At 34.7% G+C, this 9,880-nt stretch overlaps 1 long non-coding RNA gene across 1 annotated transcript; it reads right to left on the reverse strand.

The window, feature by feature from the left end:
- Nucleotides 1–3,241: 3,241 nt before the first annotated feature.
- LOC128552613 (uncharacterized) lies at nucleotides 3,242–4,700 on the reverse strand. Its single transcript, XR_008369123.1, has 3 exons — nucleotides 4,577–4,700; nucleotides 4,218–4,343; nucleotides 3,242–3,383 (listed from the first exon to the last, which is right to left on the reverse strand). It is a non-coding gene; the product is annotated as an uncharacterized LOC128552613 (long non-coding RNA).
- Between the last annotated feature and the right edge of the window lie 5,180 nt (nucleotides 4,701–9,880).

Below are 9,880 nucleotides of genomic sequence, written 5' to 3' on the forward strand. Positions count from 1 at the left end.
CAAACCTGATGTAAATGTTGTTCAATAAAAAGGAAAGGGCTTTACAAACTTCGTCACAGGTTCACATTGTATAATGTTTAACAATATTGCTAGTAAAAAAAGCTTTATCAAAACTGCAAGCGAGAAATGTAGCATTCTCTCTGGCAAAAGTCTTTTGAATTAGGGCAGTTAGTTTGTCATTTATTAAGTTATGTAGTAAACAAAGTAGAAAAATCGTATGTACTGACTGTAGATACCTTGTAATTATTAATTTTAAACTTATCCAGGATTTCGCCAGAATTTTTAATCGACCAAAATAAATGTTTACCAGAGTTTTCGTATACTTTATCGCAGTATCTTTCCACGTGGGCTTTCACAGCAGTTAGACATGATGTTAATAGTTTTGAAATATTTGTAGTTGTACAAGAGCTTGAATTAGCGATGTAGCGGGCTTTATATGGTTGTTTATGCAATTTAGGAATCCAGTACATGGTTGGTAGTTTAATTTGTTGATCGTCTATACGAACTTTTAAATTAGAAACTTCAGTGATGTGATCAGTGACCAAATTATTTTCAACAGAAGGACTCAATGTATAAGTTTTAGTGCTATTTAGTTCGTATTGTAAAACATTAATATAATGTAGGCGTCAAATGATGATAATATTGTTGGCCGCCTTGTCTGCTGGATCTAAGACATACTTCGAATGAAATTCTTGGATTTCCTTTTTCAAATGTCTTAAAGTAAACTTGGGTTTTGGTGACCAATACAAGTACCTACCAATAAAATCATTTTTCCAGTATTTGTGTCGCGGAAACAAATTACTAATCAAAATTTTCTGATTTGAAACGAGTGACAGCTTACCTAGAACATCGATTAAGTTCCATCGCATTTAGATATTTCAGAATATTTTCTGTTAAATGCATAGTATTCGTTAGATGATGAAAGAATGCGTGAAAGTCGTCTGGACTTTCTTTCTGATCGCCCGACGCCATTTCGCCTTGACTAAATTATTTCAAGAGATGTGACATGTCCGTATACATATACCTGTAGTGCTCGCGTACGGTCTGGTAAGGCCTACGGGGCGATAGCCTGAACCCGGAACACAGCAAGAGTGATTTCCCTTGGCGCGGGCAGCACGAAAGGACGTTGCTGGTGTTGCTAGTCAGTATTATTTGGCTATTGTCCCAAATATCTTAAAGGACAGACTGATACCACCTGGTAAGTTTAAGCGGGTAAGTCCTTGAGTCCAACAAGTACAATATACCCAAACTCCGTACGTCAGGTACAGCTACTGATTTTTCCATAGGCTTCCATTAAAAGAAATGAGTCTGTCATATACCCAAAATGAGAGATGACATTTGAAATGTGATTCTTTTAATAAGATAAACATGTCAGACACTAGAAAACAGTCATTTAAATTTTCTTAGTAATTTATAAACTGATTAAATTTTACAATGTTTCTTCAAACACAATTATCCCCTTTGTAGAAAGGCATATAGAGGCCAAACAACGTCACAAAATGTGCATTTCTCTCGAGCAAATGTTTTTCGATAAGAGCAATTAGTTTGACTTTAATTATACTATGTGGTAGAGTATTATATAAAGCAGAGAAATAGTATGTACTAATAGATGCAATTTGGAAGTTTTGTATATGAATATTTTCAAGTATGTCTCCGCTTTTCTTATCTGACAAAAATAGATTTACCCCAGAATTCTCATACACATTATCTTGGTACTTTTTCACATGTTCTTTGACAGCAGTGAGCGATGTTAAAAGCTGGGAAATATTAGTATGAATACATAAACTAGAATCTAAGATGAAACGAGCCTTATAAGGTTGTTTATGTAATTTGGGAATCCAGTACATAGTAGGTAATTTATCCTGCTTGCCATCAACCATAACTCCAACAGAGGAAACATCAGAAATATGTATCATGCTCATTGAATGAAGTCTCAACGTATGACCTGGTATTAGTTTCATTCTTTGAAATACAATGTATTTATATATGGTAAGTCGTATTGGAAATACTGAATAAATATTGCGGAGAAAAAAAATGGATTGTTAATCAAATCTCCAGTGAAGTATTCTACGAACAGTTTAGTAACTTTAATGTATATTTGGAAGCACATGACGACTTTGAGAATATCAACTTTGATCTTTTAACCAAGCATAATGAGATGCTTAACACGCCGAATTCAGATATTGGTAATAAGTCATCCTAAATATTTGATAACATTTTAAATGAGTTTCTTAGAAATGCGCATCCTAGCATGTTACCAGTATTCTGCCATCTTTTTAACATTATTTTAGAATCTGGCATCTTACCAAAAGTATGGAGTAAAGTCATGAATTTACCATAAAGAACAAACGTGGTGTCAAATACCCTGATAATTACAGAAGGATAACCATATTGAGTTGCTTTGGTAAACTTCTCGTTTCTTTATTGAACACTAGGTTAAGCAATTTTCTGGAAGATAACAGTGTTTTATGTGAAGAGTAAGCTGGGTTCAGAAAACATTATAGAACTCTTGACATATTTTCCTTGAAAATGTTGATAGTTCAGTAACAATAATGTTCTGTGCTTTTATTGATTACCATAAAGCCTTCGAGTCTGTCAGTCGTATATCCTTGCGGTGTAAAATCTTAAGTCACAACGAGGATGGTTTTTGCTTTGTAATTATCTTTAATATTTATGAATAGACAAAATGTTGTGTTAACTCGAACGATACATTGTCAGAATTAAAAATTGGGAAAAATCAGGGCGAAAACCTATCCTCTTACAAGATTTATCCTCTCATTTCTTAATGGTGTCAATCTTATTTCTCTGAATTTTATACCATTTAGTTATATTTTCTGCATGCAAAGTGACAATTATTTTGTATTTTTCATTTACAACAATGTATATGACATTCAGAGTGCATGAAAGAAAAAATGCCGCCGAGAGTACCCGAAAGTGGGCGTTGCGCGAAAAGTGTAGTCAATAGACATGTTTCTGACATGATTGCAAAAAAAAAACTCGAATAAAATGGCCACAAAATAAAATCGGAACTCAATTGCATATATCCTGATTTTTATACAGTAAAAATTTCAGGACGAAATCCGGTGTTGGGCCAGGGGGCCAGGGGGCCAGGGGCGGGTGGGGGGGGGGGGGTCGACGAGGCGCATTCTACGATAATCAACTTGCAATGTAAGGTATAAAGACGTTAAAAAGCTGGTGCACGTTATGAAAAAAATGATAAATAAACACACGGTTCTTTAACGATAATTTTACTATTTTATTTTATTGGTGTTTTGAGCAGTGGCAAACATTGTCTACGCAATGCCAAAATAGTCCAAGGTTCTGGCATCGGGGTCCATGTACAGTCCCGCATGTAACGGCGCCGCCGTCAGTGCAAGGTTTTCCTGGAGAAAAGAACAAAATACTGTTTTCATGTTTGACATAGCTTTTTTTAAATTTAAAGCGAAGTGAAAAAAATATAGGAAAATTATGCCAAATGAAACACCACTGACAGCTTCTGAAAAAACTTTGCAGAATGCCGACTTTTAAACAAAGAGCTATAAAAATGTATTTTATACTGCTTTGCTTTAAAATATAGCTTTTATACTTTACTTCCAAGGATAGTTTTCAAACTGGTTATGCTATAAAAATTTCAAAAGGACTAGTAAGTTAAGAAAAACGATAACTTTTACAAAATACAATTCTTATAATATTTATAAAACTTTTTTTCTTCACATTTTTCTTACCTCACAAAACATAATTACATTATGTTGAGATGAGCCCCTTTACGTAATTATAATTATGTTACCGCACAAAATATAATTACAATGTAATTATGTCGAGATGAGCCCTTAATGTATATATCATACTCCAGTTTGTCTTAATTCGAAAATGTCTTTTATCGTTACTTTAAGATAAATCGTCCAATACGGGATTAAATGTATCCGATACGGATATACCATGAACGGTCACGCGGTAACTGACTGAAAGAGAAATCTTGGTATAGAATACAAATATGTTCTACAAGTACCCGCAGTCTATACTAGAATACGAAGTCCGTAAGTGACAGATTGTGTAATGTGTTGCGAATTGTCAGATCTAAAAGTATGTTTTGACAGCTTTAAATATCAGCTGAAGTTCAGTTTATTAGATTGGGCATGTCGTATAATATAAATACGGAAATAGTTGATTTTGGTTGGTCCAGAATGTAAAGAAACATGTATATGACTGATGCGTACCTGTGTATGTGTCATGACTGCAAAGGCAAAAGCCCTTTGTACAGTGAAGCCACCATCCGTGGTCCGTGCCACACTTGGTCTCGCGGCAGTCAGAAACCTGCTTACAATTCTCGCTGTAAACACTCACTGAAAGTGCAATTCAAAATTTTTGCAACAGTATGGACTTGGTAGACTGAGAGGCGATCATTTGTGCGGCGGTAGTTGTCCCACATTGAACGCATTGAATGTTCACTATAAATCTAGCTTAAACCTGTATTTTTTACATAAAGATCAATGCGAGTTGTTTTATTTCAAATTTCAGATTACATAAAACATTTGTACTACTGGAATGAAAATAATATGATCATACAAAACAATACCTGCAAATGCAATTATACAAAGAACTACAGAAATCTTCATTTTAAGGCCGCCACGTAAACAAAGCTACCAAACCGTCAACTGTCTAAATGTGTTGTGACCACTTAGCCGTATATTGAACCTCGGATTCCAGTTTAAGAAAGTTAACCGTTATCAGCAATGATAAGGCATTTACACCAGACTACAATTAGGGCGTTATGTAAACATGGGGAGACATTTGAAATTAATATACATATATTGATAACATAAGTTAATTCTTAATATTAAATGATAAAACCTTATAATAATAAATATTTAAAAAAATGAACACAAAATGCGGATACTGCATTCATAAAGCAATAAACAGGACAAAGAACAGTATAGCCGATGTTGAAATGTCTTTGTTGTTAACGATTCTATAAGAAATGGTCGTTTTGTTTGAAATAAAAATTGCCAAAATATCTTTTCACTCTGTAAATATAAGAAAATTCGTGTTTAAAAACTGACGCTTGAACATAAAGGCCCGCATTAATCTATTTGTTTTAGATATACAAATTCCTTTTATCCCCTGATCGCCATGACGCCCTTTGTTTTAAAAACTAAAATTGAATTCTTACTGTAGGTTTGCAATTTATATAGCCGTACATGTGATAGAGAGCATGTGATTTTGTTTTAAAACAGCAGTTTTCAATATACCGGCGGCATATATTATTATTTATTTATTATAGTCTCTTCACTGTACAGTACGTCAATATACAGCATAAGTCATAGAAACATTAATACAACGTACAATGTCATTCATATATGAATTATAAGAGACTGAGATAAAATTGACTTCTACCATAAAAAGCCAGACCTAATTTTAAACATATACATATTTACTATTACTGGTATTACAAATAATTAAAATTTTATATTTACTATCTAAAATCTAGGAATTAGACATCTAAGTACTAAAGCAGTGCCATTTAAAAGTTTAAAACAGTCTATTTACAATGAGAAGGAGATGGAACAATTCTTTACAGACTGTCCTAAATATCTACATTGGTACATATAAGACCATAATGTCAGTGTTATTGATACAGCTATTAAAAATCTATCTGTTTTTAAATTTATGTTTTATTAAAATTATATTTTAACAAGATCTGTTCGTAAGACAGTACGCTCAACCTTTCTCATTGAATTAGAGCTTTGTCCGCAAAAGAAACATTTTATAAAACTTTAACCAAAACATTCTAAGTTAAAAAAGGGGCACAACCCTGTCAAAATCCAAAATCAGATCTATGGGGATCGTCCCCCCTGGTGTAGACTGACAACAGATGACCATTTCAAGTTGCAAGTATAACAGGTTTATGAAACTTAAAACCAAAACATTTTAAGTTAAAGGTGCATAACCCTATCAAAATTGAAACCAGAGTTATGCAGATTATTTCTCCTGGCATAGAGCTTGATAGTAAAGAATTATTTTAAGGTTTAAGTCACAAGCTTTGATAATAACAGAGATGTTCAAATTTATCAACAAAAAAAAACAAAAAAACTTTGACTAAAGAAAATTCTAACTTAAAAGAGGCATAACTGTGTCATAACTCAAATCCAGAGTCATGTGGATTGTTTCCACTGGTGTAGATCTTGGTAGTGATAACTGTTTTAATTTAAGCGTTGAAGGCAATAAAGACTTCTGATTTTATAGAGAAAAAAAAGAGAAAAAAATTAACCAACTTCGACGGCTATGACAACGCCGCGGTAAGTGTGATAGCTCCATTTTTCTTCGAAAAGTCGAGCTAAAAGGTATAGTGAATACCTGTCAGGATACTGGTTACATGACCTACGCCTTTAGTATCTTGAACAATGGTTTGGGTCCAATCGCTAAGGTGACTATGTCTTAGACTAGCTGACAAACGATGTAGAATGTCCTTTGTTAAAACGTAAAGCTGGTGAGACCAAATATCTCAGATATAGAATTTTCCTCTGGCTACCTTGTCTAAATGATTCGTGTACCAATGATTCGTAAATGATTTTAATTATGAGCTAGACAATTTCAGGGATCAGGCAAATCAATAAATGTTTCAAACTAACAATTTCAAATTAGCTCAAACTCCTATAGGCTGGAGACTCTATACTTGACTGGTCTTTTTTTTTTAAGTTCCCGTCAGACAATGTCTTTGAATCAACAACATACGAGTCCTATCGCATAGATGCTCGGCCTCTGTCCTCTCAACTCTATATGATTGCCCTGACTCCTGGATGCTCAGCGCCTATATGCTATCATATGTAGCATTCAACTAGCTTATAAGTATATCCCCGATGCCTTGGCTGTACTTCGCCAGTAATGCTGAACCGTCTATAAGCTGGAACTCTCTTACTATCTCAGAAGATTACCAAACTCTGGGTCTCTGTCTCAGCTTCCCGATGCTCAGCCTATATATGCTATCGTTTATAGCATTCAACTACCCTCAAGGTAAAACTCCTTTGTGCTGGCCCTAGCTCGAAACTTTATTGAAATTCTGCAACTCTTCTTAAGTCTATGAACATCCAAAGTCTTCTTTTTAATAATTTATCCGCCCTGACAGGGTAACTGAAATAGTCTCCTTATCAAGGTACTGGGATAAATTATTAGTTGAATCCTCGATGTGTCTTCTTCTACCGCTGATACCGAATGCCCTCCCTGTCATCCATCTACCTATTTATACCTCAGCAGACGTGCTATTTTTGTGCCCCCCCCCCCATGAGTGGTGGGGGCATATAGATTTGGTCTTGTCCGTGCATCCGTGCGTCCGTCCGTCTGTCCGTGCGTCCGTCCGTCCATCCGTCCGTCCGTCCGTCCGAAGTTCGTGATGCGCCTAGCTCGAAAAGTATTTGATATAAATTGATGAAACCTTGCATGAGTCTTTATCATGATATGAACTTGCGCAACTCCTATTTTTCGTCTGGCTCCACCCCCTATTTTCAGAGTTATGGCCCCTGAAATAGTCAAAAATGTACATTTTGACCTTGTGACATGCCTAGCTCAAAAAGTATTTGATATAGATTCATGAAACCTTGCATGAGTCTTAATCATGATATGAACTTGCGCACCTCCTATTTTTCATCTGGCTCCGCCCTCTATTTTTAGAGTTATTGCCCCTGAAATAGTCAAAAATGCACATTTTCACCTTGTGACATGCCTAGCTCAAAAAGTATTTGATTTAGATTCATGAAACCTTGCATGAGTCTTAATCATGATATGAACTTGCGCACCTCCTATTTTTCATCTGGCTCCACCCCCTATTTTCAGAGTTATGGCCCCTGAAATAGTCAAAAATACACATTTTCACCTTGTGACACGCCTAGTTCAAAAAGTATTTGATATAGATTCATGAAACCTTGCAGGAGTCTTAATCATGATATGAACTTGCGCACCTCCTATTTTTCATTTGGGTCTGCCCCCAATTTGTAGAGTTATGACCCCTGAAGTAGTCAAAAATGCACATTTTCACCTTGTGACATGCCTAGCTCAAAAAGTATTTGAAATAGATTCATGAAACCTTGCATGAGTCTTAATCATGATATGAACTTGTGCACCTCCTATTTTTTATTTGGGTCCGCCCCCTATTTTTAGAGCTATGGCCCCTGAAATAGTCAAAAATATACATTTTCACCTTGTGACACACCTAGCTCAAGTATTTAATATAAATGGTTGAAAACTCGCATAAGTCTTTATCATGATATAAACTTGCACATCTCTAATTTTTTGGCTGGCTCCACCCCTTATTTTTAAAATTATGGCCCCTGAAATAGTAAAAACATGCACTTTTTCACCTAATTATATACCTAGCTCAAAAAGTATTTGGTGTAAATTCAGGAAACCTTGCTGGAGTCTTTATCCTGATGTGACCTTGCACACTTTGCATTCTTCTTGAGAATCTTAGCTCTTTATTTCAGAGTTATGGCCCTTGAAATAGCCAAAATAGTGGATTTTGTGTTTGTGATGCTCATAGCTCAAAAAGAATAGCGCCTAGAATAATGAATCCTTTTCATAAAATGTTTGTTGAGGCTATACCCCATTAAGACTGCAAACATTTGAATTATTGCCACTTATTTGTGACAAATGTACCAGTGGGGGCACACCCTGTGTCCTACAGACACATTCTAGTTAGAACTTGTTTCTGATTGGTCCAAATTTAAACATAGCGTTTAACAACGAGTACTTGCTGTATCAAATATCTGGTTCCCTTTAACTTTTGTATATGACATAATGTTTGATGCTGGGATCCAGCTATCCACACAATGAACCCAAATCAGCCACAAATGAGCCAAATTCTATTATTTACAGCAATTCAACAATAATTATAGCAATGACAACATGAAAAGGGAGTCAAGCACTATCTGTGCTAATGTATTACATTATCAATATATCATATATACAAATTATTCTGACAATACCATTGCTAAAAATTGTAAACAAAAAGAAACACTTATTACTCAGAATGGAAATTACTTTGCATGGAATATGAGTGATTAACACTGACATTATGCATTAACCAAAAACACATGTATTTTTCTAAAATATGAATATTGTTAGTACATTTAATAAATACTTTATTTATATACAAATTCATTTCTTCTCCTTAAAATAAGAAAGCAGGCTTTGGCTGTAAAACGAACAAGAGCTCTATTTGTAAAAATGAATAAAACCTTTTCATTATCAGAGTAATGCTTAAATTCTGCTTCTATAGAACTGGCTTTTCTGAACAATTCTTGTCTAAGATCACTATATAATTGACATTCCATAATGACATGTTTTTTCATCCTCAATGTTTTCCTTACAAAATGGGCAAAGCCTTTCGTTAATATCTAGTCTTTCATATCTTCCAGTTTCAATACGTATTGGCGCAACACCTATCCTAAATTTTGCAAAAGCAGCTCTATGTGAACGAGACAGAATAACTTTACAATATTGTTCTCTTTCATATTTTGATTTAAACAATTTATAAGTACGTAGTTTATTTCTACCTCTTTTGTTCGGGCCATGTTGAGCATTTATGTCGGTTTTCCACCTATTAACAAATTCTTGCATGGAAGACTCAATGACTCTATCTAAAACAGTTTTCTTAGACATACTCAAAGTGCGATTACACAACTCTTCACATCTAATAAGTTTAAATTTTTGACATATTCTAAAGCACCAATGTTTGCATTTATTACCAATAATCAAAGATTCTACGGTTTATACGTGTTGTTGACATATTACAAACTCTATACCAGTAGTTTGAAACATTAATTAGTTGTCTCACTGGTGTGGGTCGCCATCCCATATCGCCAGCAACTGCCGCTGATGGGTCAAATTT

Source organism: Mercenaria mercenaria, unplaced genomic scaffold (genome assembly GCF_021730395.1).
Source record: "Mercenaria mercenaria strain notata unplaced genomic scaffold, MADL_Memer_1 contig_2956, whole genome shotgun sequence".
Lineage (NCBI taxonomy): Eukaryota > Metazoa > Mollusca > Bivalvia > Venerida > Veneridae > Mercenaria > Mercenaria mercenaria.